The sequence below is a fragment of the Panthera onca genome, chromosome A1, assembly GCF_046562875.1.
Source record: "Panthera onca isolate mPanOnc1 chromosome A1, mPanOnc1 haplotype 2, whole genome shotgun sequence".
Taxonomy (NCBI): domain Eukaryota; kingdom Metazoa; phylum Chordata; class Mammalia; order Carnivora; family Felidae; genus Panthera; species Panthera onca.
Genome location: NC_138339.1, coordinates 197311969 through 197339868, shown reverse-complemented (window position 1 = coordinate 197339868; position 27900 = coordinate 197311969). Strand labels below are relative to the sequence as shown.

At 33.5% G+C, this 27900-nt stretch overlaps 1 long non-coding RNA gene across 1 annotated transcript in view; it reads left to right on the top strand.

Moving 5' to 3' along the window:
- LOC144615752 (uncharacterized) overlaps positions 1–27900 on the top strand; it is a 225868-nt gene that overhangs the window by 160677 nt on the left and 37291 nt on the right. Inside the window, exon 2 of the long non-coding RNA XR_013554335.2 lies at positions 3244–3332. This is a non-coding gene — a long non-coding RNA (uncharacterized LOC144615752). The remainder of the gene's footprint in view (positions 1–3243; positions 3333–27900) is intronic.

Below are 27900 nucleotides of genomic sequence, written 5' to 3'. Positions count from 1 at the left end.
TTCAGAAAAAACATAATGGTTCAAAGTGTGTTATTAGTCTCTGAAATAAACTGTGCTGATCGTTGTTAATTTTTTTTTTCAATCCTTTCAATTCAACTCAAACATCACTTATTCAGAGAATATCTGGATTCGTTTCCAATTTCTCACAAAGATCAGTGTGTATCCCCCGATTATAAGCCTTCATAGCATTATATGCATCTTCTTCAAATCATATGCTCACTACTATTCTAATTTCCTTCTTTAAAGTAGTTTTACTTTACATATCATGCAATGAATAATCAAAAGAGTCATCTTTACCATGCTATCATTGCATGGCATGGTTCCTGGCACATAACCTATGGAAAATAAATATTTAGTCTGAATATTTTTTATGTCTTTTCTTTTCTGTATTTTTTTAGGTGACAACAAGTTCATATTCCCATATTTATGGACAAGTTATTTTCAAATATTTTACTGTTTTTAATATATCTAATATATAAAGGAATAACAAAGAGCAGCATTTCACTTTCCTTTAGTATATTTGCACTATATTTTTATTGCATACTTTTTTTATTCATTGAATTTTTCTCTTTTAACTATACTTAAAGTCATTAAAAGATAATGTTACTTTGTTCTCACCTTTAGAAACTTTCCTAATTAGCCTTAAAACTGGAAAAAAATAATTTAGCTCAAGTTAGTATTATATTTATGATAATTTAGGTTATATTTTCTTCGACTTTATGTTAGGGACCTTTTGTTATTTTCTGTTTTTGATACTGAATTGTACAAATTCTTTCTCACTTTAAGTTACATCATTTTAAAGCCTTTTTAATTAGGGTTGGGTGCCATTTAAGTGGACTTTCTTTTTGCAGTTAAAACATTTCTGAACTTGCATAATGCTTAGCTGAATGTTTTTGCCCTTTGTTTTATGGATGATGGTGTTGCTAACTTAGAAAAGTACCAATTCTAATTTATAGGGTTTTAGATAGGTTCTGAATTTAAAAGTTAAAATTCAGTCCAAATTTAAGTGAAACTTTGGAGTTACTTCTATTCTCTAGTATAAAAAAATCACTATACATTTATTAATATTAGAAATACCATTGAGTATCAATTTGCATTTTAGTTAAGAAATAACACAAATACTTACATATGATCTTTATTTCATGAAATAAAAACATTTATGTATTTCAGTTATATATTACAATATAATATAGTATAATATACTAATATAGTATAATATATGTATTACTATATAATATAATATAGGGAATTGTTCAGGTAGGAATAATGGCATGAATCCTCTCAACATTATCATCCTCACACTGACTACATCATTTTTTATTTATCATAGCTCATGTATATAAATTGTATAAAACCTATGTAAGCTTAGATTAATATTCAGAATAGAGGAAGGAAGAAAATTTTAAATCAGCCTGGGATTATTGGGGAAACTTTTACAGAAGTGAAATTTGCTTTAAAGACTATTTCATAGTGTTATACAAATGAAATAAGATTACACATGTGTAAATTAGAGTACTGTACTTATTATACAGTAGCACTCAATAAATATTGGCTATCCTTTACTTTTAATTAAACATAAAAGTGCAGAAGTGGGGAAAGACATCTGCAAGATAAAGGTCTTAAAGGACTTGTGAGGGTAATCCTGTCACTCAGTATGTACTTCAGTACACTCCTCCAAAATGAAGGCGATTAGCATTCTCACAGGCCTCACTCATCCACTTACTACTTTTCTTGTGTCTTTGAGCCTTGACATTTGTTTGTTTGTTAACAGTGTTTGGGTATTCATTATTTTCCCAACTAGACTGAAATCTCCAAAATGCCAATAATTTATTTTGTCTGTTTATTTCACTGCTGAAGGCCCAGTGTCTAAAGCAGTGTCTGGCACATGTTTGACATATTTAAATTATTTATCTTGTTTAACATTTGAAAACTACCATTGGATAGGCACTATTATTACCCTCATTTAACTGAAGAAGTAACTGAGGCAGCAGGAGGTTAAAGACTTGTACAAGGTTACATAGATAGTAAGTAATGAAGTCACCAGAAGGCTTTTCAAGGTGAATTGCATTGAGCTACTGAGGAATACTTGTAACATTAAAATTTTGTTCTCATAAGAAGAAAACAATGATTTGTGTGGAGGTGTGTGTGTAAGGGGTGATAAAAGCGGGAAAAAAAAAGGTTTAGAGTCTTTTTGAGAAGGCCAATAATATGAGAAAAATTTGTAGGGCAGTATTTTATGCATGTTATCTATTTTATGCAGACAGTGGACTGACACTGCTCCTGAAAACAACTCAAACTCCTGGCTTAAAAGAAAAATCACATTATTGTAAGTGTAGCCACAAGTTGGCAGGGAAGAAGAAAACTGAAGTGAATATAGGGATCTGACAGGGATCTTTGAAAAAATGATCATAAATATGTTTCAACAAGAAATCACAAATACTCTTGAAACAAAGTAGATAATTTCAGCAAAGAAAGAAAATTTTTAAAAATATATGTTGTTGATTAGGCTCACTAGTGGCATCAAGATGATAGAGAATAGAAGCAGTGAATTTAAAGAAACATCAATAAAATTAATCCAATTTGACAAACAAATAATACATTTTAAAAAAATGAAAAAAGACTGCAGGATGTATGGAACATTAACAAAATATACAATGTTTGACCAGAGTTTCAGAAAAAGAAGTGAAAGTGGGGACAAAAGAATATTTGAAAACATAATGGCTGAAAACTTCTTAAATTCGGAAAACTACATAAACCTACAGATAAGAAAATAGAAAAATGACTTGAACACACATTTTGCCAGAGAGTTTATACAGCTGGCAACAGTTTATATATTTTCCAGAGAGTTTATAGTTTATAAATATACATTCAACATCAATAGGCAATAAGGAAATGTAAATTAAAGCCACAATGAGCTATCACAGCAAAACTATCAAGTGGCTAAAATTAAAAGGAAAAATGCTGCAGAGGATATAGAAAAACTAGATCACCCATACATTGCTGGTGAAAATGTATAAGCCACTTTGGAAAACAGTTTTACAATTTCTTACAAAACTTAACATGAAATTACCATATGACCTAACACTTTTACTCTTGGCATTTATCCCGGACAAATGAAAACTTATGTTCGCACAAAAACCTGTACCCGAATGCCCATAGCAGCTTATTCATATTATCCTAAATGGAAACAACAGAGATGACTTTTAATAGGTTAATGGCTAACCGAATTCTATATATCCACAGCAGTGAAGAGGAACACGTGATTGATGGATGCATGACCAACTTGAAACTTCGGGGTATTCTTCTGACTGAAAAGAAGCCAATTCAAAAAGGTAACATGTGATTTTATTTATATAACATTTTTAAAATGACAAAATTATATAAGTGGAGAACAGTTTAATAGATTAGTGGTTTTTATGGGTTTCAGTAGATACAAGATTGAGAGAGACATGGGTTGGTTATAAGGAACAAGAGGGATCCTTGGGAATATGGCATTGTTTTAGGTCTTTATTGGTGGATATGGTAACCTACACGTGATAAAATTAGATAGAATTAAACACACATGTGCACAAGTGAGGACAGATAAAATGGGGAATCTGAAATAGGTCAATGGATTTTAAAATGTCAACATCATGAGTTTGTGATATTGTGCTATGGTTTTATAAGTTATTACTATGGGTAAAATTTACAAAGGGTTTCTCTGTGTTATTTCTTATAACTGCATGTGAATGTATAATTACTATTATATTGTCAACTTTAGCTCAATAAACCTGTTAAAATAGTGTTATATTAATAAACATAAAATAATGGTTTTATTCACAAAATCAGTTTGTGAATGCAGAAAATAACATCAGCAAAAAAGTCAATTGATTTTAAGATCGTGAATAACAGATGTTTAATGATTATAAATTTCACAGTAATATAATAATATTTATTTGTAGTGATGTACTGATGTTTATTTCCCTTTTAAATTTTACTATTTTACCTTTTTTGCCTCTTTGTTTTCCTTTTGATTTATTTTTTCTTCTGTGTCCAAAATCTGAGACAGAACCATATACATGAGCAGTTAGAATACAAATAAATATTTTATTTAACTATCAGATGACAACTTAAATTGGAAAATAAATAGTAATTTGTAGTTGTTTACTACTTCAATTTTGAATTTCCCCTGAAAGCCACGGTAAAATAAGAGAGAAGGGAGTTTCAGGGTATTCTGTAGAAGAATTAAAGGAAAGATAAACATCCCTCTGGAACAGGCAGTTTTTGTCAGCAGCAAATTTTATCAGCCATTTTTTTTGGAAATACTTATATAAAACATTTTGAACACTAAAATAGGCAAAGTACTTGAGTAGTTTTGAAAAGACCTTTTAAATTAAAAATTTCTTTGTAGCTGCACTCTGACAAATTTGAGGGCATATTATCAAATAATTCAGTAAACTGATTGTTGTAGGTTCAGAGATGATATGATCCAAATACAATGTCTTTGGATAAATAAACTCTTGTATAAATAAAGCTTAAGACTTCTGGAAATTAACAAATCAATTGTATGAGCTTTCGGACATTTCCAGCAAGCTTTGATCAAAGGCTAGATTGTGTCATGCTGAATTCATTGAGAACTTCTATTAAGTTTAGTATTTTATGCTGTAATTACAGAGAGGTGCATATCCCATAGATACCAGGCAAGCAAATAGCAGAGCTGACATTCTTATTGTATGACAATTGAAAGCCCAACATCTTACAACAGAAAAATGGACTGCAGTGGTAGGTTAGAACTTGTAATTTTATGAAAGGTTTTGATTCTTTACTTTTATATAAGAATAATAAGTAAGGAAGAAAATAATTTTGATTAGGGCTATAATGAACATAAGTATGTAGACAGAAAATTTAGGTGATGATGAACACAACATTTTTAAATTAGAATATGTCCTTCTCTATACGTTGCTTGTTTGTTTGCACAATAATCTGCTAAGGAGAACTTTTGGTATATATGCTATTTTGACCTTTGATCTTTTTAATATTCCTTAAGGATATTTTATCTTAGTAAAGTTTAAAATAGATAAACAGATATGCTCTATTTCAATTAAGTATGCTTTGTTGGAGTGGATGACATTTTAAATAACATAATTTTATATCAGTGGCTAACGTCTTTTAGAATTATTATACAATGACATCTTCATTCATTCTAATATAAATTTTATTTTATTTTTAAGATTTTTGTTGAGGTAAAGTCCAGGTAATATAAAATTAACATTTTAAAGTGTTCGATTCATTTAGTACATTCAAAATCATTACCTGTACAAAAACATTTCATAACACTTAAAGGAATTCTCATGCCAATTAGGCAGCCACTACCTGTTTTCCTCTCTTCAGGTAATCAATAACCTACTTTTGCCTGTCTGTTATGAATGACCCTATTCTGTTTATTTCATATAAGTGGAATAAAACAATATGAGACCTTTTGTGTCTGGCTTCTTTAACTTAGTCTATCATTTCTGAGATTTAGCTATATTGTGGCGTGCACCAATACTTCATTCTTCTTAATGGCTAAATAACATTCCATTGTATAGATATACTGCACTTTGCTTATTCACTCATCAGTTGATGAACATTTGGGTTATTCCAACTTTGGCTATTGCAATGAGTACAGCTGTAAACATTTGTGTACAAGTTTTTGTTTGAATTCTTGTTTTCAGATATTTGGGTATGTATACCTAAGATGGAATTTCAGGGTCATATGGTAGCTATATGTTTAACATTTTTAGAAACTGCCAAACTCTTTTCACAGCAGCTGCACTAGTTTACGTTCCCATCAGCCATGTACGATGGTTTCAGTTTTTCTGCACTCCCCCAACAATTGTTATTTTCTGTTTTTTAGATAGTAGTCATCCTCCTGAGTAAGAAGTGTATCTTAATATGGTTTTGATTTATATTCCCCTAATGACTAATGATGTTGGCCATTATTCTTGCAATTGTTGGCCTTTTGTATACCTTTTTTGTAGAAATGAATGTCTGTGTCTTTTGCCTGTTTTTTAATTGGGATGTTTTTCTTTTTGTTATTGAGCTGTAAGAGTTTCTTATATATTCTGGGTACTAGAGCCTTATCAGATTATGATTTGGAAATATATTCTTCCATACTATGAGTTGTCTTTTCACCGTCTTGCTAGCATCCTTTCATAATAGTTTTACATTTTAATGTCCACTTTATCAATTCTTATTGTTGTTGCTTGTGCTTTTAGTATATCTAAGAAACCATTGCCAAATACAAGATCATCAAGATTTAACTTGCTGTTTTAGAGTTTATACCCTTCTATTTTTAAACATTTTTTTCTATCTAAATTGATTGCTGTATTCAAAGCAAATATATTTTTAAATTCTTACGAAATGTTTATTAGATTTAATATCTTTGCTTGTTCTTTACCTTGATGAATTATCTAATATATATTTACCTTCTATATTATATATTTACTTTATATATTTATTTACCTTACATTGTACAAAATTTCTTATTAAAAGATGAGAGCAGAGGACAGTGTTTACACTGGGGGAAACATTTAGTTATCTGTAACTCAGTCTGGTTTTAACCTGAGAATTCTGAAGTCCCAGTTTATTTTTCTGTTGTCATAACCCTCTTTTCCTTCTGAAAATGCTGATTAGGGAATTTCAGTTTATGGTTGAGAATGCGACTCTTAAGGTTTGTGTGGTGTATTTTTTGTTTGCCTCTGCATAGTCACTTTCCACCTTTCTGTTTGCCAGAGAAAGCAGGAAAATAGGTTTGCTGATCTTTGGCCTTGGATTGGGTTAATTCTATTGAAGGTCCAGGTAGAAATAGACCAGAGAGTGAGAGAAATAGAGTCAAGACATTTATTCCTACTGATTTCTTATTGCAGGTTGTTGGGCTGACTGCATGTATCCAAGTTTCTTGTCAAGTGATACTCTCCACATTAAGGGACTCTCTCTCTCTCTCTCTCTCTCTCTCTCTCTCTCTTTCTCTCTCTTTCTCCCTCTCTTCTCCCTCTCCCTTTCCTCCCTCCTCTGTTTTGATGATCACATTCTCTCTTGCCCCTTCACACCAAGTGCAGTGATAGTGGCTCCCTGTTATCACATCTGTTTGTCCTGTGTCCATCTCTCGTACCATCTGACTTTCCGTTGTTAATACCATGCCTAGCCCATAGGCTGGCACAGCGTCTATGACATATAGAGGCATTTTATAATGGAAAAATAAAACACTTTCCGACAACCATCACTGTTAATAAATAAAATTATGTTAAAACAATATGATAACAATTGCCATATTACATGCCTTAAAATATAAAGGAAAATAAAACTTTTAGAGATATTCTAGCATGTGAATGTACTCTAAAATGAATCTGTTTTAGAAATTTATCTTAAGAGAGATAAATCTGATTCTGAAAATATTTGTATATAACACAAACATATAATATACTCTAAAGTGGGAACCATCTAAATACCCAAATACCTTGGATTATTTTTATTAGTTATGTATCCATTTGACAAAATACTCGGTAAAGTTGTGGAAGAATCCCAGATCTGACACTCAATAGTCATGTTTCTTTGAGCAACTTATTTTGCATTCCTGAAATCTAAGGATAAAACATTATACTTACCACACAGAGTGCTTGTAAGGATTAATTAAGACTGCACATTAAAGATTTCACACAAAAGCTAGCACATGGGAAGCAAACAGTAAATATTTGATATTACTACTTCTCTGTCTCCTTTAAAGGGTGGCTTAGGAATACTGATTTTTAATCAGGGATTCATATGAGAATCAACTGTTAAACTTTCTCTGAAAAAAACATTCGTAGAACCCAACCTGGGGCCTCTGATTTAGTAGATGTTGTGTGGAGGTCAAGGCATAGTGTGTTGTCTAACATCCACAGAAGGAAATAGTACCTATCCCTTTATAAGATTCGTTTAATTACATGAGGGAATGCTGAGAATATATTGTAAAGTGAATAAAAGCAAATTATAACTTTTATTAACTAAGTGCATTTTAGTTGTGTAGATTCCTTGCTAAACATTGAAAATTGAAAACTCATGCCAATGACAAAAACAAAAGGAATTTATCATAAAATAAATCCCTAATCAGGAAAAAAAATCATTACTTATGGGCTTTTATAGATTTGGGCAATATTTTGTTATAAGTGAATCCCAAATAAGTAGAAAAGAGTTGCTTGCTTGGCAATTCAAAACACAACACAACAAAGCACAACAAAAGAAAACAAACAACACTAGCAAACAGTCTCAGAATTATTATCCTGTAATGACTTGTACAGACTCAAATAATCTCTAATAGTGAGTTACCAAAGGGGATTTGAAAGTTCATTATAACAAATTCCTAGAGCTAAGAAAAAAAAAAATTCAGACAGTCAGTTCTGCGATAATATCATGATGATGTTATGCTCATTCTGAAGTCCCTGCTGTTTGGAATTTAAATATGTTTTGTTTTGAATATTCCTTCTATCTTGCATACGAGCAGTTTTTTCGCTAAAGAGACAATTGATCCCAGTGTATAAATGTATCAATTATATTTGAAACTTTGAAGCTGTTCAGTTTAATTCATTTGAACAAGTACTATGCTGGCCTTTGTGAAATTAACAAAGTAGTGCAGTATCAGAAGGACCCAGAGAAAGTGAAACTTTCCCAGTCAGTACAAGCAGTTTTCCTTTTCTCAAACAATTTTTTGTACTGACTTTTCTCCATAAGCTTTAAATTACTTTTTAATTTTGCACTTATTAATGAGGTCATTTACTTAAGAAGAATGCATTGAGTGCCTTTTATGTATGAAGAGTCAACAGGATAAAAAGAAGAAAGAGATATAGATCCTTTCTTCAAGTCAGTAACATTCTTCCAGGGGAAAACAAAATGTATGAAAATGTCTGTTTTCAAACAATACAGAACGATATTTGTAGGCTCCAGTCCTCACCTCAAAATTCATACCTTGTCTTTTATTTATTGAGAGGAATGATAAAGAAAAAGAACAAAAGATACTGAAGGAACCCAAATTGGAGATAGTGTCCTCACAGACAGGGGCCAGGAAAAATGTAACTGCTTCTTGGGGAAAATATCAGTCCAGAGAGGTGAACGCAGTGACTGGTGCCTAAGGATGACACTTGAGGAGGAAGTATCTATTCGGGATTTTATGAGGTTCTTTTTTGTTTATTTGTTTCAAGTTAGTTTTGTTTTGTTTTAATATGTGAGTTAAACCTTCTTAGTCATACTACAAACCTGTATTATTTTTTAAGTAAGCTATACGCCCAGAGTGGGGCTTGAACTCATGACCCCAAGATCAAGAGTTTCATCCTCTACTGACTGAGCCAGCTGGGCGCCCCCACACCTTTAGTAAAATGTATATGGTTCCCAAATTACTTGTGAAGAATAATTAATTGTTTTTGTCTTCAGTAGAGCTTACATTTATTACAAATTCAAAGATATTGAAAGTAAATACAAGACAAAGTCAAATCTAAGATTACTAGGATAGATCCCTTCTTTATTCCCAGATATATATATTCTACATACCCATAGGCAGTTCTCCCTCTTAACCAAAATGTTGCCCTGTGCCCTTACTAACTCTCAGAGCAGAGACATTGGCCCCAAACACAACAGCTTTTAGTCTGTTCTCTCTATCCTCAACTACAATATATGTAGTCTTAATATTTACTTACATATTAAATTACTCTGAGGATTATTTATAGAAAAATAAATCACTTAATTCTGGGAAACTTCTTCCTCACTCATTGGGTTGAAATTTAGACATATAACCAGTCAATTAGAAACATATTAAACATTAAACATTGCATAAAAAACATTGTTTTTTTTCTAATATAGCCTATTCAATTTTATCTGTAATCATCTTGTTTTGCTTTATACAATTCTGAAAACTATCATTGAATGAAGTGATTTTTTTAAATATTTTATCTATAAAGGAATAAAAACAATAGACAAGCCCTAAATCCATTTCATAGATAGACTCTTTGCTAATCTGACATTCTTTAGTGTGATTGGGAGAAAACTGTAATGAATTTTTTTAATTTTTTTTAATGTTTATTTATTTGTGAGAGAGACAGAGACAGAATGCAAGTGGGTTAGGGGCAGAGAGAGAGGGAGACACAGAATCCAAAGCAGGCTCCAGGCTCTGAGCTGTCAGCACAGAGACCGATGCGGGGCTCAAACTCACAAGCTGTGAGATCATGACCTGAGCCAAAGTTGGTTGCTCGACCAACTGAGCCACCCAGGAGCCCCAATAATGCATTTATTAAATTTGAAATTTTAGTTAGGAATGAAAAGACATATGTGGACAGATACTGTTTTTATTATTTCAAACTGAAGTATATATCTTTAGAATAAAATTTAAGACAGGGAAAATAAATAACTGTGCTTTTAAGAAAAATAATTGCATTGGGGCACCTGGGTGGCTCAGTCAGTTAAGCGCCCGACTTCGGCTCAGGTCATGATCTCTCAGTCCGTGAGTTCGAGCCCCGTGTCAGGCTCTGTGCTGACAACTCAGAGCCTGGAGCCTGTTTCAGATTCTGTGTCTCCCTCTCTCTGATCCTCCCCCATTCATGCTCTGTCTCTCTCTGTCTCAAAAATAAATAAACGTTAGAAAAAATTAAAAAAAAAAAGAAAAATAATTGCATGAAGTTCTACCTGAATATGTTTTACTGACCTCTCACCATCGTATAGGCACTAGTTCCAAAGGAGTTCAATGAAGTGTTGGTAATTAATTATTCAGGATTTTGTAATCTATTCTTCATCCCTTTTTGATTTGTGCATGAGTTTGGATTTTTAGTTTGGGACCTGGTCTTACACTCTTACATAGATTTTTCAACATTGAAGGAAAATGTTGAAAAGAACCTACTTACACTTAAATCCTAGACATATAAAAGTCCAGAGCAGATGTGTTTGTACTGGAATAGGTCAGGCCACAGAATGCATAAATACCTGACCTAAACAGTTAAGACTTTCTCTTGCAGAACATAAGGTTCAGTTATCAGATGGGTTGATTATGAGAAAAGGATGAATCTAAAAGAAATAAAATTATGAATTTTATAGATAGCATGTGAGAGATAGCAGCAGCCATAGCCCAGCATCTCCTTTACCATCAGACAATTGATGTGACCAAAGTGAGGATGGTATTCATATTGACAGCGACATAGTGGGAGATGAAGATCTTTGGGAGATGGAGTGCAGGAGAAAAAAGTGTCAAAGATGATACCTGTTACATTTGAAGAGGTTGTGGTAAGAATTGTAAACAATATTAGAGAAATGGGATCTGTTGTGGAGAAGTTTAGAGTATACTTTCTAACATGTTTAGTTTAAAGTCCAAGGGAAGATGTTAAATTATGAGTAGGATGTATGAGTCTGAAAATCAAAGGAGAATTTTTCTGGTTGACATAAATTTATGATTTTTTTTTTTTGGTGGGTGACTGCTCTTTGAAACTCTTAATCTTCTAGTTCTTCTAGGGAAGAACTCTTAATCTTCTAGTTCTTCTAGGGAAGAAGTACACTGTGGGAGGGGGAATAGAAATCTTTAGGTAGAAACTTGAGAAATTCCCATCATTTCATGGATGCAAAAATTAATTTAAGCATGTGAAAGAAACTATAAAAAGGGTAATACTGTGTCATACACACACACACACACACACACACACACACACACACACACGAAGTATTCAGAAGTTATCAAAATGGTTGAGACTTGATAGGAGGTAAATTAGCAGACTTTCAAATTTCATTAACTTAGCAACTTAGATATAATTTAGTATCTTGGTGGGAATGGAAGTTGCTAGTGTCACAGGAGCAAGAGACAGATGATAACAGGTTAAAAAGGGGTTTGGATGTGAGAAAAGGGGGTTATACCCGCTGACCATATTAGATTTAGGGCTACGTAATGCAGTAGGGAAAAATCCAATTATTAGAGTTCATTAAAAAGGAAGAGAAGGAAGGGAAATTCTAGAGTGTGACAATCTAAAGAAAGTAGAGAAAATAAAATTCAAATCATGGACAGAGGAATTAGATTTAAATTGGAGGGGCACATTTCCTGTTCTAACAGAAAAGAAGGCAATTAGGATGATTTAGTGGAACTCTACTACAGATTCAGCCTCACCATCATTCCTGAGTGGATTATGAGTGAGAGAGGAAGGAAGGCTGTAAACCAAAAAAAGATTTAACATGGTATCTGTCAACATCGGAGCCTTTAAGAATATTGCCTCTTTCTGCCTTTTTTCTTCCTTCTTTTCTACTTTCCTTTTTTCTTCTTCCAAATTAATTTCAAATATAGTGCCTGAAAAATTACCTTGAAATTTTTTTAAAGGTATGTCACATCTTTCTATCTGCACATCCAAGCTAACCACAAAATGACTGTTTCCAGTATCTCAATCCAGATATTAGCCTTTTCCTCCTATAATTCACCTACATTGATACAAATGATATACAATATACAAATGATATGAGACACAGCATAAGCAGGGCAGGGGCAGAGAGAGAGAGAGAGAGAGAGAGAGAGAGAGAGACAGAACTTGAAGCAGGCTCCAGGCTCTGTGTTGTCAGCACAGAGCCAGGCATGGGGCTCAAATTCACGAACTGCTAGATCATTACCTGAACTGAAGTCAGCTGCTCAACAGACTGAGCCACCCAGACGCCCCTCTTCCAAGATTTTATTTAAATTCAAGTTAGTTAACATATAGTGTAGTATTAGTTTCTGGAGTACAACTTAGTGATTCATGACTTACGTATATCATCCAGTGCTCATCCCAGAAGTGCCCTCCTTAATGCCCATCACCCTTTCAGCTCCCCACCCCAGGGTTTCTGCTTCCTTCTTTTCTACCCTCCTTTTTCCTTCTTCCATATTAATTTCAAATATAGTGCCTGAAAAATTACCTTGAAAGTTGTTTAACAGTTTCCTGGCATTCTTCTATTCTCACTACAAGGTTCAAATCTGTTAGTGCCAGCCTTAGGAAGTTTTACTTGCCGTCTCAAGGCAGTTAGTTACAAGCTACTTCTTTGCTCAGTCAAGTCTCCCTCTGTCACCAGGCTATAATTTCCTTGTAGGTAGGTAAAATACCGTATTAGCAGAATGTTTGACACATTAAAGGATTTGTTGTGTTAATGAGCACTGGTTACTTGAAAATTGTTACATTATATGCAGAGTAATGGTTTGTTTCAGTGAGCATTGATAGGTAACCAGTGAGCAGTGTTTTCTTGCTTTCATTCAGAGAAGCAGCTACTTTTTTTTTCCTGTTTCATTCTTTAGTTGAACTGCTCTTTTTATTGCTGTTCCCACTCTAAAATTTTAGAAATAACAACTCTAGCAATATTACTGCATTAGGCTGTAAGAATCCTAATGCTGCAGAGACATTTGAAGGATACTATTTTTTTCTTGTGGTTAACATTTTTGAAAGATTTAGGGTAAAAAAAATTCACAAAAGTGCATTGCCACAGGCAGTTTCTTTCCGTATGAACTCCTCGGACATTGAAAGGTATAAGCATTACTCCCATTCATTTTACTGTGATGTATTTGGCAGAAAAAAAGGAATGTGGATAGAGTAGAGTTCAGAACCTACCTTGTGAACCCCGCTGCTAGGAGAGGTATTCTCAAATCTCTTGACTGTAACTGTATTATCTTGTAAATTTGCTAGGATTTGTGAGGTTTTAGGTGGAAATATCTTAGTTCAGTGACAAAAAAAAACCCCAAAAAACAAAAAAAACCATAAACAAAACAAAACTAATCCCCACAAAGTTGGAGGTTCCTATTTCTCAGGAAGTAGGGTGCAATTGCCAGGTAGGAAATAATTAGTTATATGGCAAAGATCTCAAGAGTAGGAAGAGTTATAGAGTCAGCTTCCAGGGCCAGCTTACTACATACTAGCTGTAACAGGAACCAGGCAGATCATGTTTTAGAGTTTTAATTTCTAGCATCTGTAAAATGAATTATAAAATATAATGTATTTAGGGTCATCCAAGGAGGACATACAGAATCATGTGTTTGGAATAATAATACTTGGAATATTATAGATATATACTATCTTTATAATATTTAGGTTAAAAAATAAAGTCTATATTTGCCTCTTCCTATTTCCAATTCTCCTCTAAACTTCTTACAACATATTTCTTCCTTTTAAATTATTTTTAAAGAACACTAGTATTCCATGTAATTAGTAACATCAGTAGAATTTTCTTGGTTTTCATTTTAAAGTACTTTTTTTTTATTAGTAATGTCACCTTTTTTATATGTGAAGTTTCCATGTACACTTGGGGCTTTATATTTTGCTCTGTAGTCTAGTTTTGTGCAAATAGCAAACTGTTCTATTGACATTGGAAAATAACTTTTGATCCATCATGTAGCAAATCCTCATAATGTGCTGTTCTTCATGAAAAATGTTTTGTTGGCTCTTGGCCATCTGTATTCCTAGACACATTTTAGTATTGCCAATTTTCACTGAATAGAAAAAAAAACTATTGGAATTTTTTGTTGGAATTGCATTTTATAGATTGAATAATTTGAGAAGATGGACATCTCTGTGCTATTTAGTATTAATGACATTTTATATATCCTTTCATTTCATTAGATTTTTAAATGCTTCTTAGTAAACCTTTACAGGTTAATTCACAAACTCTAAACACTTGTCTTCTATGTATTCTTCAATGTTTTTCAATATTTTTGCTGCTCTGTAAATGGCATATTTTTTTAAAATTATATTTGCTGTTTCTTGTGGGAATATGTAGAAATCAATATGATTTTTATAGATTGATTTCATGATTCAGCATCACAAAACTTACTTATTAATACTCATGATTTGTTTGTAAATTTGTTTGAGGTACAAAATATTATCTGTGGCCAACTTATTTGACTTATTCAACTTGTTCAACTATTATATATATATATACATATACATATATATAGTTATGAACATATATTTTATATTATTTGTTTTATTCCTAATTTTAGAAGAGAATGAGATGTTTATAAAACACTATATAACATCTTGCTCCGTTTGAAATGCAGACTCTGTAAAGCAAAATATGTACATATATAATATATACAAATAAGAAAATTTATATATAATATATAAATATATAAAATATATAAATATATAAAATATTATGTATGTATATTATATATACACATACATACAGTTAAATATTGGTTTTCAAGCATAATTCATTCCAGAAACATGGTTATAATCCAAAACACTTGTATATCAAAATGAATTTCCACATAAGAAATAATGGAAACTCAGATGATTCATTCCACAACCCAAAAATATTCATATAAAAATGATTACAACACTGTAGTGTAATAGAAAATAATAAAGGAAATACAAAATATAAAGAAAAATAAATTAACCTGCACTTATCTTTAAAAACTTTCGTGGCTGGTGTGAGAGAGACAAGAGAGAGGAGGATTATTGTGCAGGATGACTTTCAGTATCATTAACGGAATCACTGCTATCTATTGGCTCAATGAAATCTTTTTCTATATGGCAGCCATTGTATACGCTTGCATGGATGTTGACTACAGTACAGTATTAATAAACTCTTGTCATTGTCATCTTCTCATTACATTTAAGGTAACGGACAATAAGACACCAGAGGAAAGGGTCTATATCTGAAGGCAGCCTGCATGACCTAAAATAAACCATTCCTAACAAGCTTACTTGTGTATGGAAAAGCAAACGACTGTCCATAGGTGCTTCCAAGTGACAAAAAACACACTGGTGCCAGTTGTGGGCACCTTCCAACGTTCTGAAAATTCACTGATTTTTTGCCAAACACCACACCCTGAGACTAAGCATCCAAGAATGGGAGATGATCACCCACAATCCTGCAGACAGAGAGAACCATTGGCTGAGTTGTGATCATGTGAAATTCAGCATCACTTACTACTCATATTGCAAGACATTGCTCATTTGTGAAGTTAAAATTTAGTAGAGGTGTTTGCTTGTCTTGCAGAACACTCGCAGAAAAAATTACTTGCAAGCCAAGGTTTTACTCTGTGTGTGTGTATGTGTGTGTGTGTGTGTGTGTGTGTGTGTGTGTGTGTGTGTGTAAAACATTGTCTTGGGAAGGTTGTTCTTAAATGTAGTTATCTCATATGTCATAACTCAAACAAACAAACAAACAAACAGAATGATAGGTGGGGGCATACATGAACCTAAATAGATGCAAGGTATCTGAAGTTTATGAGAAAGAGCATAAAGCCAAACCAAATTAATTGTGAAAATGATATGCCTTGTATTTTGTAACTACCAAGAAACCACTAAAATAATGTAAAGTATAGCAAATAGACAAAATGGAATTCTAAAGGCAAAATTAAATATTAGAAAAGAATGAAGGAACAGGTGAACAAAGGAAAGAAGTAAAATCGAGAGAGGAATAGAAAACAAAAAAGTGCTAGATAAATTTAATCATTACTAAATTTATTAAATGAAAATGAACTCTCTTCTCCAGTTAAAAGACAGAATGCTTATAAAATAAAACTCAACTACATGGTATCTACTAAAGGCAATCTTTTAAAAATGGACAGAGGTGTATAAAGTAAATGAATGGAAAAAGAAAGCCATGCAAGTGGTAATTTAGAAGACTAAATCCAACAAGTGTGAGATGCAGTTTTGTCCAGGACACTACTTGACATTATGCTATATGCAAAAACTAATCTCAATAAATTTAGAAGCATATAATCTATATGCACATAGACAGTCTGTGAGTCAAAGAAGAAATACAGATAGAAATTTCTGATAGTTAATTTTATGTGGCAAATTCACCAGTCCAAGGATTGTCCAGATATTCGATCAAACATTTTTCTAAGTGTTTCTGTGATAGTATTTTTGGATGATACTAACATTTAACTTAATAGAGTGAGTAAAGCAGATTGTCCTCTCTAAAGTAGGTGGGCCTCATCCAGTTAGTTGAAGGCTTGAATAAATCAAAAAGCCCAACCCTTCTCTGAGTAAGAGAATTCCTCCTAGTTGGCAGCCCTTGAACTGGGATATTGACTTTTTTCATTACACACCTATTAGAATGGCAAAACTCCAAAACACTGACAATGTAAAATGTGAAGTAATATAAACACCCATTCATTGATGATGAGAATACAAAATGATACAGCCACTTTGGATAACAGTTTGGCAGTTTCTTACAAAACCAAGCATGCTCTTCCATATAGTTCAGCAATCACACTTGTATCAGTTACATTCTCTAGAGAAACAGAACTAATGGGATAGATACATAGATATGTAGAAAAGAAAATTTATTCCAGGCTTTGGCTCATATGATTATAGAGGCTGACAAGTTCACAATCTGTCTTCTGCAAGCTGGAGAACCTGGAAAGACAGTGGTATAATTCAGTCAGAATTCACATGCCTGAGAACCAGGGGAGCCAGTGGTATAAGTCCCAGAGTCTAAAGGGCAGGGAACCAGGAGCACCGATGTTCAAGGCCAGTGAAAGATAGAAGTCCCAATTCAATAAGAGAGAAAATTTGCCCTTCCTTCACTTCTTTGTTCAGTTTGGCTCCCAGTGGGAATCAAATGTTAATCCATTCCAGAAACACTCTCACAGGCACACCAAGAAATGTTTTAACAGCAATTTCAGCCTTCCATAGTCCAGTCAAGGTGACACATAAAATTAGCCATCAAAATGCTGCTTGAAAACTTACGTCCACCTAAAAACCTGTATAGGGGGTGTCGATAGTGGTTATATTCATAAATGCCCAAACTTGGGCAATCAAGATGTCATTAAGTAAGTGAATGGACAATTTTGTGGTATATTCAGATAATGAAATATTAGTCAACACTGAGAAGAAATGAGTTATTCAGCCATGGAAAGGCATAGAAGAACCTTAAATGCGTATTACTAAGTGAAAGAAGCCAATCTGAAAAGGCTATATCCTGTTTGAATGCAACTATATGATGTTCTGGAAAAGGCAAAACCATGGAGACAGTAAAAAGTCATGTTGCCAGGGGGTAGAGGGTAGGGAGAGATGAACACGTGGAGCACAGGGTTCAGAGCAGTAGAACTATTCTGTATATTACATTTATGGGTACAAGTCATTATATATTTGCCAAAACTCATAGAATGTACAACACCAAGAGTGAACTCTAATGGAAACTATTAATTTAGGGTGATGATGTATCAATGTAGTTTCGTTAATTATAGCAAATATACCACTCTGTTGAAGGATATTGATAGTGAGGGAGCTGTGTATTTTAGTGTGTGTGTGTGTGTCATGGGGGGGAGGGGGGATGTGAGAGATTTCTGTGGAATTAAGATTATAATTACATATAGATCTTCTTGAAGAATGAAATCACTCAATAATGGTAGCTTAAACAAGGTAAAAAAAAAGTTTAGATCTTGCTCATGAGGTCACCTGGAGTCATGTGGACCAGAGCTGATAGGCCATCTCTACAAAGTATGCAGGGACCCTCATTCATTCCCTCTCACAATTCCTTAGGTATGGCCTTGATTTTGTGGGTTGGGATGACATCTGTTTTTTCCAAGTAGTGGGACAAAGGAGAAGAAACAACACGTCCTCAGGGATATCCCTCCTAGAAATGTCCTTCTAAGCTACCCACATTTTTTTGAGTTACATAACAACATCTAACTGGCAGCAAAGTTAAGAAAATAAATGTAATATTCTGGTATGCCGTGTACCAAACAGTATAGACTATCAGTATAGATGAAAACATGTATGTATTTATATATAACTCTTAATTTTTCCACAGTTTCCATTATATATTCATATTGTCCACACTTTCTAAATGCCAATATGAAGGTGAGGTTACATTTAGTTATGTGATTTATACTCTGGATAAAACAATTATAGACTGTGTCTGTAATGAACATAATCACCTCTAGCATTGAGACTGTATCACTTATCCATCTATCTATCTAGATATTTATCATCTATCTATCTATCTATCTATCTATCTCTCTCTTCCAGCTAAACATACTTACAGATGGATATTTATTGTTATCATTAAATTATTTTTAAATGGAAGAGAGGAAACTGATCATATAGGAAAGTCTTGGTGTATTATCATTTTCTAAGTGATCTGTAATCAAATAGGTTTGAGAATAACACCTACTAAAGAATACTGTGACTATGAGCAAAAGTGTAGAATCAAATGCAGCTGGTTTCACATCCCAGGTCAAATACTTACTGTCTATTTAGATACTGCAGAAAATATTTAATCTAAGTGTCTCTGACCTTAAATATTATAATCTCTAGAAATAAGTTAGTATAAATTGGAGTTGCCATTAGGATTAAATAACATCTATGGCTATCACGATGATTATTTACAACTAAGATAATCCATATTTGCAAAAAAAAAAAGTTTAAGCTAGAAGTATTTCATTATATATGAGTTAATTCACAGAAACTCCAGGAGGTCAAGGGAATTAGGGCCACAGACTACAGATTGTTCGCACAAATACAATTTAAAACAAGGCTTAATTCTCCTTATTGAATATAATGGAAGAGACTTCTCATCCTCTCTTTTTCTTAGAGCATTTACATTAGAAACTGTAATTATTGAGTACTTTCTCCTCCCTTTGAAATATATATAAATTCTTTTGAAAGTATATAGATCTTTTGTGAGCTTTATTAGTCACTAATGCCTTCTTATGGAATCAGGAACCATCTAATTGAAAGGCAAACATTAAGGAAGATAATACCTCTATCTCCAGTTTCTCTGAGAGAGTAGGAGCGTAATTCCAGTGGGCATCCTTGCTCTGAGTTGCAAAACTACCTCCTGTGGTAGAGATAGGAGAAGTTTGTTTTTCCTCTGGATCAAGCCAATTAGCTAACACAGATGGTTACCACAATACCAGGTGTATCTAGGATGAATGAACTGTGTGTGACAAATGGTGCTGTCAAATCCTCTTCCTTGAGGACTAGTCATTGTTTTTCTCAAGAACATGTATATAATGAATTCTATCTATTTGGATACATACAAGGTGAGATTTCTTTTTATCTTTGCACTCTCTTAGCAGATTGTGATATGCATCACATTCTGGCTGAATGCTTATTCAATAATAAAATAGTTTTCTTTCTCTATTACCTTTGTAGAGAGGTTTCCTGGTTTGAAAGAAGATTTTGTTTTTATTACATTTCCCTAACACTTTCAAGACATAATTTCACCAAATACACGTGTCAGCTCCAAGATATTGGTTGGCATTGTGAGGGAGCAAGGATTTTCAGTTTGCTCCACTAACAGAGGCACAGGCTAATTCTGCCACAACCTCTGACATTACTGCTTCTGAAAGAAAGGTGCCTCTCCCTGTACTTCACCACACTTCCTAAAGGGAAATTCTTAAACACCTTTCTTGTGAATATTCTACACATACACCTTGAACAGGTGCATCTGACTGACAATTGTCACATTTCTGAATGTGAAGCCTCAAGGAAAGCTGGAAGAGTGTGTTTTCACTTCCTAACTTGAGGAAGCAGAACAAAATGTGACAAATGAAAGGTGATGGTTTTCCAAAAACATAAACAGTAACCACTAATGTTCACTATTTGGCTTTAAAATAAGACATCCATCATTTTTCTTTTGCACTTAAATTTTCAAGAAAAAGAAATACTAATCAGTTTCCAAGCAAAAATAGCAAAAAAATAATTACAACAACAAAAAATGAACCAGGCTAAAAATATAATTTATATATATATATATATATACACACACACACACACACACACATATACACACACACACATATATATATATATACACACAAATTAAATTTAAAATGTAATGCCCCCTTAGGACTCCTTTTTCTATTCTTACTGGCAGAGAAGTGGCACTAGTAAAACAACCTTCGGGGTCATGTGCTGGTGACAATGGCCACCCTATCAGCCCTGGACTACTTAGCCTGGACTATTCTGGGCAAGAGAAATCAGCTTTTACTTTTTGAAAAGCCATTGTAGGTTGGTTTCTTTTTATTAACACAGAATAGCCCATACCCTGATGTTTGTTTCGTATTGATATAACTGATATCCTAAAATGTATAGCATTTAATTAGTTGTTTGAACAACATGTGGCAAAGAAGGAGATACCGCAGGCTGAAAACACAGTAAATAAAAGGGGAAACTTTGCAATTTAGAATTAAGCCCAGAAAGTGTCTTTGAGTATTAATACTTTCACATGAGCGGTTGAAAAAAAATGAGTCCAGATTAATGGACTTTGAGGAAATTACATTACCAATGAAACCTCAAAAATGTATAACAGAAGTCTGGGATTGTTTTTTTTTTTTTAATTTTTTTTAACGTTTATTTATTTTTGAGACAGGGAGAGACAGAGCATGAACGGGGGAGGGTCAGAGAGAGAGGGAGACACAGAATCTGAAACAGGCTCCAGGCTCTGAGCTGTGAGCACAGAGCCTGACGCGGGACTCAAACTCACAGACCGCGAGATCATGACCTGAGCCGAAGTCAGACGCTTAACTGACTGAGCCACCCAGGCGCCCCATGGGATTGTTTAATTCTTAAAGTAAGCTGTGGTACCCTTATTCTGCAGTGGCAGCAATGTCGTGAAAAGGCTAAGAATTCTCAGAAAAGCATACTGCCTGACATTCTCTTTAGATAGGATCATGAGGGATAAAAGATAAGGAAGACTCAAAGGGAGAGCAAATCCAAGGACCATAGATGATGAGACATAGGAATTATTATAAAACAGCTGCATGAGCAGCCCCAAATGGGCCACAAAAGAACAACTCTACTGATAGTCAAGTCCACCCTTAGACTTAGTCACAGAAGGGCATTGCCCTGACACCATGGGCTTCAGAAGGCCTATGTATCTCAAAATACATATACCAGAAAAGTACCAAAGAATTCATGGGTACCCATATAACTCAAGGTGCTGCACTTAAGTAAACTGTACCTGCACCAAAATACTTTGAACTTTTGTGGATGTTACTATCACTAGAGGACACTGATTATGTGAGCAGGGAGGAAGTGAAGAGTGAAAGCACATAAGTTAAAAGAAACCAGATTAAGGTTATTTTCATATCCTTTCAGACAGTAAGAATTCAAGAATCTTTGTAACAACATGTGATTTCTGGATAGTGCCAAAATTTTTTTCAGTTTTCTGTTTCTTTGTGTATTCTACTGCATGTTCCTGGAATTGCTTGCAAATTAAGGCAGTATTTCCAGCAGGTTTACATGGTAGCTATTGTATATTTTACAATATGAAACAATTCGCATTATTTCAGTTTATATGTATATAAATTGAATTGAATTGGATGCATATACACACACTCATATTTATATATACATTACACATACATTACATACATATACGTACATTGTATCCATGAAGTGTGATAATATTTTGTTTTCATTTTGAAACTTCATGGACAATAAAAGCAGAGCATATACTTTTGTGTTGGTGTGAGGAGACATGATTTCAAAAGCTCTGATAGCAGTGACACTGGGCTAAATCAAAGAATAAATATTATATTTTTTAGATCTCTCCAAAATTGAACATCTTTTTGATGTTGTATTGCATTTGACATTAAAGTTATTCAAGATCAAATTTAGGAATGCCAACTAAATGCAATTAAAATAATTAGATTTAATTTAGACTATTTGAAAATTGGCAGATACAAAAATTAATTTTGAATATGCTCTTCAGTTATTCTACATGAACTGTTGATTATTATAACTATTACTAGCAATAATTTATAAAATAGATCTAGGCTTGGCTACTTCAAAATACTCTAACAATTTAGAAAAAATGCTTAATTAAGCTGAAAGTGGAAGCTAAATATGCAATAAAAGTGACATCTCAATAAAATATAGGGAACTTAGAACAAGGAAATGATGTGTATTGCATGAAAGAATACATGTGCAACATAATGTACATACATTATAACATATACAATATAGTGTACATACATTAACATATTCATATAACATGCATATAACATATGCAACATAATGTACATACATTATAACATATACTGTATATAACACATAACTGTATATGTTATAATGTATGTACATTATGTTGCATATGTTATAATGTATATACATTATGTTGTATATGTATGTTTATACATATAAACTAAATTAAAATCTGTGAAGATTATTTGTAGGGGCCACTATAGTTTGCAATGTAGTCTTAACTAAAGAGAGTATTAAACAAATAAAGCAATGCATTATTCTAATTTTTAAAATAATTAAACTAATTATTTAACTAGTAATTATTTATTAATTTAATAATTAAACTAATTATTTAATTATTTAACTAATTAAACTATAGTCTACAGACTGTTTTTGTAAACGAGGTGTTATTGGAACACAGCCATGCTCATTCATTTAGTTGTCTACTGCTACTTTTAAGCTCCAACAGTAAAATTGAGTAGCAATAACAGAGACCATATGGCCTTTATTGAAAAATCTTTCCGGGTTCTGCACTACATTATTAAATGAAAGGATATGCATTTTATACAAACCATTTTACTTTGAGTATCATCGTCTAACAGATTAGCATTTATCCAAACTAATATAATCTCTGCAACTGAAAAAAAAAAAAACAATTCTTAACTGTATCTAAGGGAACAGTTTTTCCCCCAAAAGCACATAAATGAAAGACAACTCAATTTAAATTTTAAACTAATCCATGAAGGCAAAAAGTGTGGTTACCATGAAGGCTAACCATGCAGTAGGTGTCAATTGTTGCCAGAAAATGATATTTAAGAGCTGTTGTAATTCTGGGTCTCAGCACTGTGAAAAGTGTTCTCATGAAATTTAAGTTAATCAGTTAAATGACAATGAAAGTCAATTGAATTCAAGCTTTGAAATATTCCAAGAGTGGAATATTGCCTAATATGGAAGCCAAGTCAAAGCAAAACAAACACCAGTAGTAACAATGTATGATTAGTAAATATTGTATTATGTTACCATTACTAAAAAAAAAAGAACAAGAAAACCTGTGTAATATAAATCCTTTAAAGAAAAAGGAACTTGCTGTAGAATACTTTAGTGTATTTCTACTTAATGGTTTTTGTGAGCTATATGACAGAAAGGTTAGCTCTCACTAATAGTTTTTGTTATGCTCCAAATTGTAGTTTATATTATGTGACCTAACTGATTTGAAAGCCTCATCAAGTACTTAATTCTCAGTTTTCAATCCCAACTAGAAATTTACTGTAAGATAAATATATTCATGCTAATTGAATCGTAAATGCAAGCATCCATTGATTTAACGAAGATTTAAATTATTTCTAGAAACAATTGTTTGTTAAAATAAATTGTGACCTATAAATGTTTACACCTCTTTCAATGCCTGTGTATTTCAGAAAGAAATTATCTTGAAGTATGTGTGGGTTTTTTTTAGGTTTGTTTGTTTTCCTTATCAAAATTAAACAGACTGGAGGAAGCTGGAATAAATGCTGGGGAGAAATTTAGGTGACACAGAGGATAAGGCTTATGGTAGGAGCAGCACCACAGATGACTGAGACGTGATGACATCTCTGTCCTGCTTGTGAAGCTCATCAGCACTGGAGACTGAGCAGACCCACAGAATTTAATTTCAAGGAGGAAGACAAGAAGTTTTTGTTTTTGTTTTTGTTTGGAAGACCATAATTTGAAGGAATTGGCCTTTGATTCACTCAGTTCTCAGGAGAAAAGTAGGAAAAGGATGTGTCTTAGTCTGTTCAGACCGTTATTACAAAATGCCACAGACTGGAGGTTTAAAAAAACAGAAATTTATTTCTCACAGTTTTGGAGTCTGGAAGTCTGAGATCCAGGTGCCAGCATGGTCATGTAGGGCACTCCTCTGGGTCACAGAGTTTTTGAGGTGTCCTCACATGACTGACGGGTCAAGAGAGGTCTGTAGGGTCTCTTTAATTATCACATTAATCCCATTCATGAGGGGACTTAATCATTTCCCAATGGCCCTGCCTCCTAATTACCATCATAAAGGGCATCGGGATTTCAACTATGAATTTTGAGGAAACACAAAAGTTCAGACCATACCAGGGTGTAAATATGAAGCCCAAGTTCCAGATGCAGTATATTACCTGGAAACACAAGTCAAAAGCCATACATGGACAGCAGTGTTTCTCAGCAGCCGTAGTGACAACAGGGGGATGCACTTACTGGCACTGAAGGCTTACATGAAGCCTGAGCTACTTGCTCCATTGCAAACAGATGACATCATTCCAAAAAGCAGGAACTCCCTCAGAGCAATCCTACAGCAAGTACCTAATTGGAATCCTCAGGTCATTTGTTACATGTACCTTAAAGAATTATATTTTTAAAAAGATTCAAAGAAACTGGCTTAGATATATAATCAAATAGACAGATAGTCATTGGGAGTTCCTGCTCTCTTAAAATTAAATCCATTGCAGAGTGATGCAGACAGCAGCCACTCAAAAGTTTCCATATGTTCTAGTAGAGATGTTGTATCTTCTCATTCTCAGAAGTGGATTTTGAACTTCCATTTAATGGGTATTTTCATGAATAAAAAGCTTGATATGTTTCCTGACAAATACAGCACAGCTGTATTACGTGGTCATTTGAATCTCACCAACAACAAATCTGCCACAGTCTGTGCACTGGCTCCTACGGCTGCTGCCATCTTCACCCAGCCCACCTCTGCCTTCAGCCTACCTGCCCACTGGACATCTTTCTAAAATTATAAGTTGTCACTTCAATTTGCCTGGCTCTCCACAGAGCCACGGAACACAAAATCCTACCTGTTGACAGTTTTCATCAAAATGGTATCATCTATAAGGACCAGTAAGACATAAGCCTAGGACTCCCCTGAAACTTCATCGATACTTTGGTTAACTTCTTCAGAAGTGTCCAAAGCCTTTATAAGAAAATCATTTGCTATCACTCACATAAGTTATAAAAGGAAAGTTTTAAAAAATAGGGAAAAAGACCAAGTAAAGTACTATGATTTTGAGATTGTTGAGGAAAAGGGGAAGATGTTAAAAAGGAGAGGGGACTGCCGAGCTAAATAACTACAGTCAGAATTTGAGTGAAGGAGTTAAGGAGGGTTGTGCTGCTTCTACAGAGCCTTCATCAAAAGTTGAACTCTCAGATTATTTGATAAAATGTACTGATATCGTCTCATAATCAACATCAGAATTACAACATAGACTCTAGTGCTCAGTTTAGTGAGTATAGGACCTTGCATGCCAGGACGGGGACTGTGGCTAGATTTATTAAACTGGATGCACAAGGGAAACACTTTTCTCCAATTCTAAAGATATCAGAATGTTCATGAAGAAGTCTTATAAACACACCAAAGAACAAGCAGTTTAGTCATAGTTATGATAAAGAAAACTCAAAGTAGGGTGGCTCATATTAAAAGACAAATAGATTAACTTCACCAAATGGTAAGCAGGTCATAGCAGTAGAACTCTTCTTGTATTGGAAGGTGTGTGTGTGTGGGGCGGGGGGGGAAAGATGTAAATAATTTTAAGCTTATTTAGTATTAAAAAGAAGCAACATGGGGCGTCTGGGTGGCTCAGTTGGTTAAGCATCTGACTTCGGCTCAGGTCATGAACTCGCGGTTCATGAGTTCAAGCCCTGCGTCGGGCTCTGTGCTGGCAGCTCAGAGCCTGGAGCCTGCTTCGGATTCTGCCTCCCCCCTCTCTCTGTTCCTCACCCGCTCACACTCTGTCTCTCTCTCAAAAATAAATAAAGATTAAAAAATATTAAAAATAAGAAGCAACAAACAAAATTAAACAAATTCATGTGTTTCAAGATATTATCTTATAAATGTGTTGCCAGAAGTATCTTTTTATATATTAGTATCTTTTTTCAAATTATTTTTTAAAAATATATCAACTGATCCCACTGTTACAGCTGAAGAGTTGAGACAGAGCATCACAGAGACATCCATATAAAATGAACAAAATAAGCTATACTGAGATAAACACTTCAGAGATTAGTCAAAAAGGATTCTAAGAAAATACTCAATTAAAAATAGCATATGTCACATACATAAAACATGAATTCTTCACTAACAACATAGTATAATGCGTTTATATCAAGGAGGAATGCATTGATTTCTATTTTATTTCTATATATAAGTGTAAATTTTTTTTCAAATTATTACTTTTAGACTGAATCATAAATAGATTGACAATATCCTGGCAGCATTAAAAAAATAAGTAACTGATAATTTGAATTAGCTATTAATGCTAGCATGACAATATTATAAGAACCTTATTTCTATTATCAGAGCCTTTGCAAGTATAACTTTTTTTCCATCTTTCTGAAATGATCTTTGTCTAATCTAAATTATTTTATCATTAATGTATATTTCTTAGTGAGATCTAGGATCTTTAGCTTGTATGTGCCTTCTTTTTGTAGGTCTTCATAGTGGTCTGTTCTTTTGTTTGTTTATTTATTTATTTATTTATTTATTTATTTATTTATTTATTTTTTGAGAGAGCGAGCACATGAGCAAGGGAGGGACCAAGGGAGAGGGAGAGAGAGACTCCCAAGCAGGCTCCACACTGTCAGCACAGAGCCCAATGTGGGGCTCAGACTCACAAACCTTGAGATCATGACCTGAGCCAAAATCAAGAGTCAGACACAACTGACTGAGCCATCCAGGCACCCTCATAATAGTATGTTCTGTTCCACCAAACACCTAGAACTCTTTATTTAATTTTTAGCTTTTCCACAAGACGCTATTCTCACTGAGGGACATGCCTATTGTACTCAAAGCCTAGGAATATGGGATAAATCACAGGAATGTTGCCCTTGCAGAAGACATGAATGAAGTCATAATACTTTCCAATTTACAATATTGAACATTTCAATAGTATATAATTATAAATATAATAATATATATGGTATATATAATGGTATATAATTATATATATTTTATATATACACTGCTTTTTAAAAATCTACA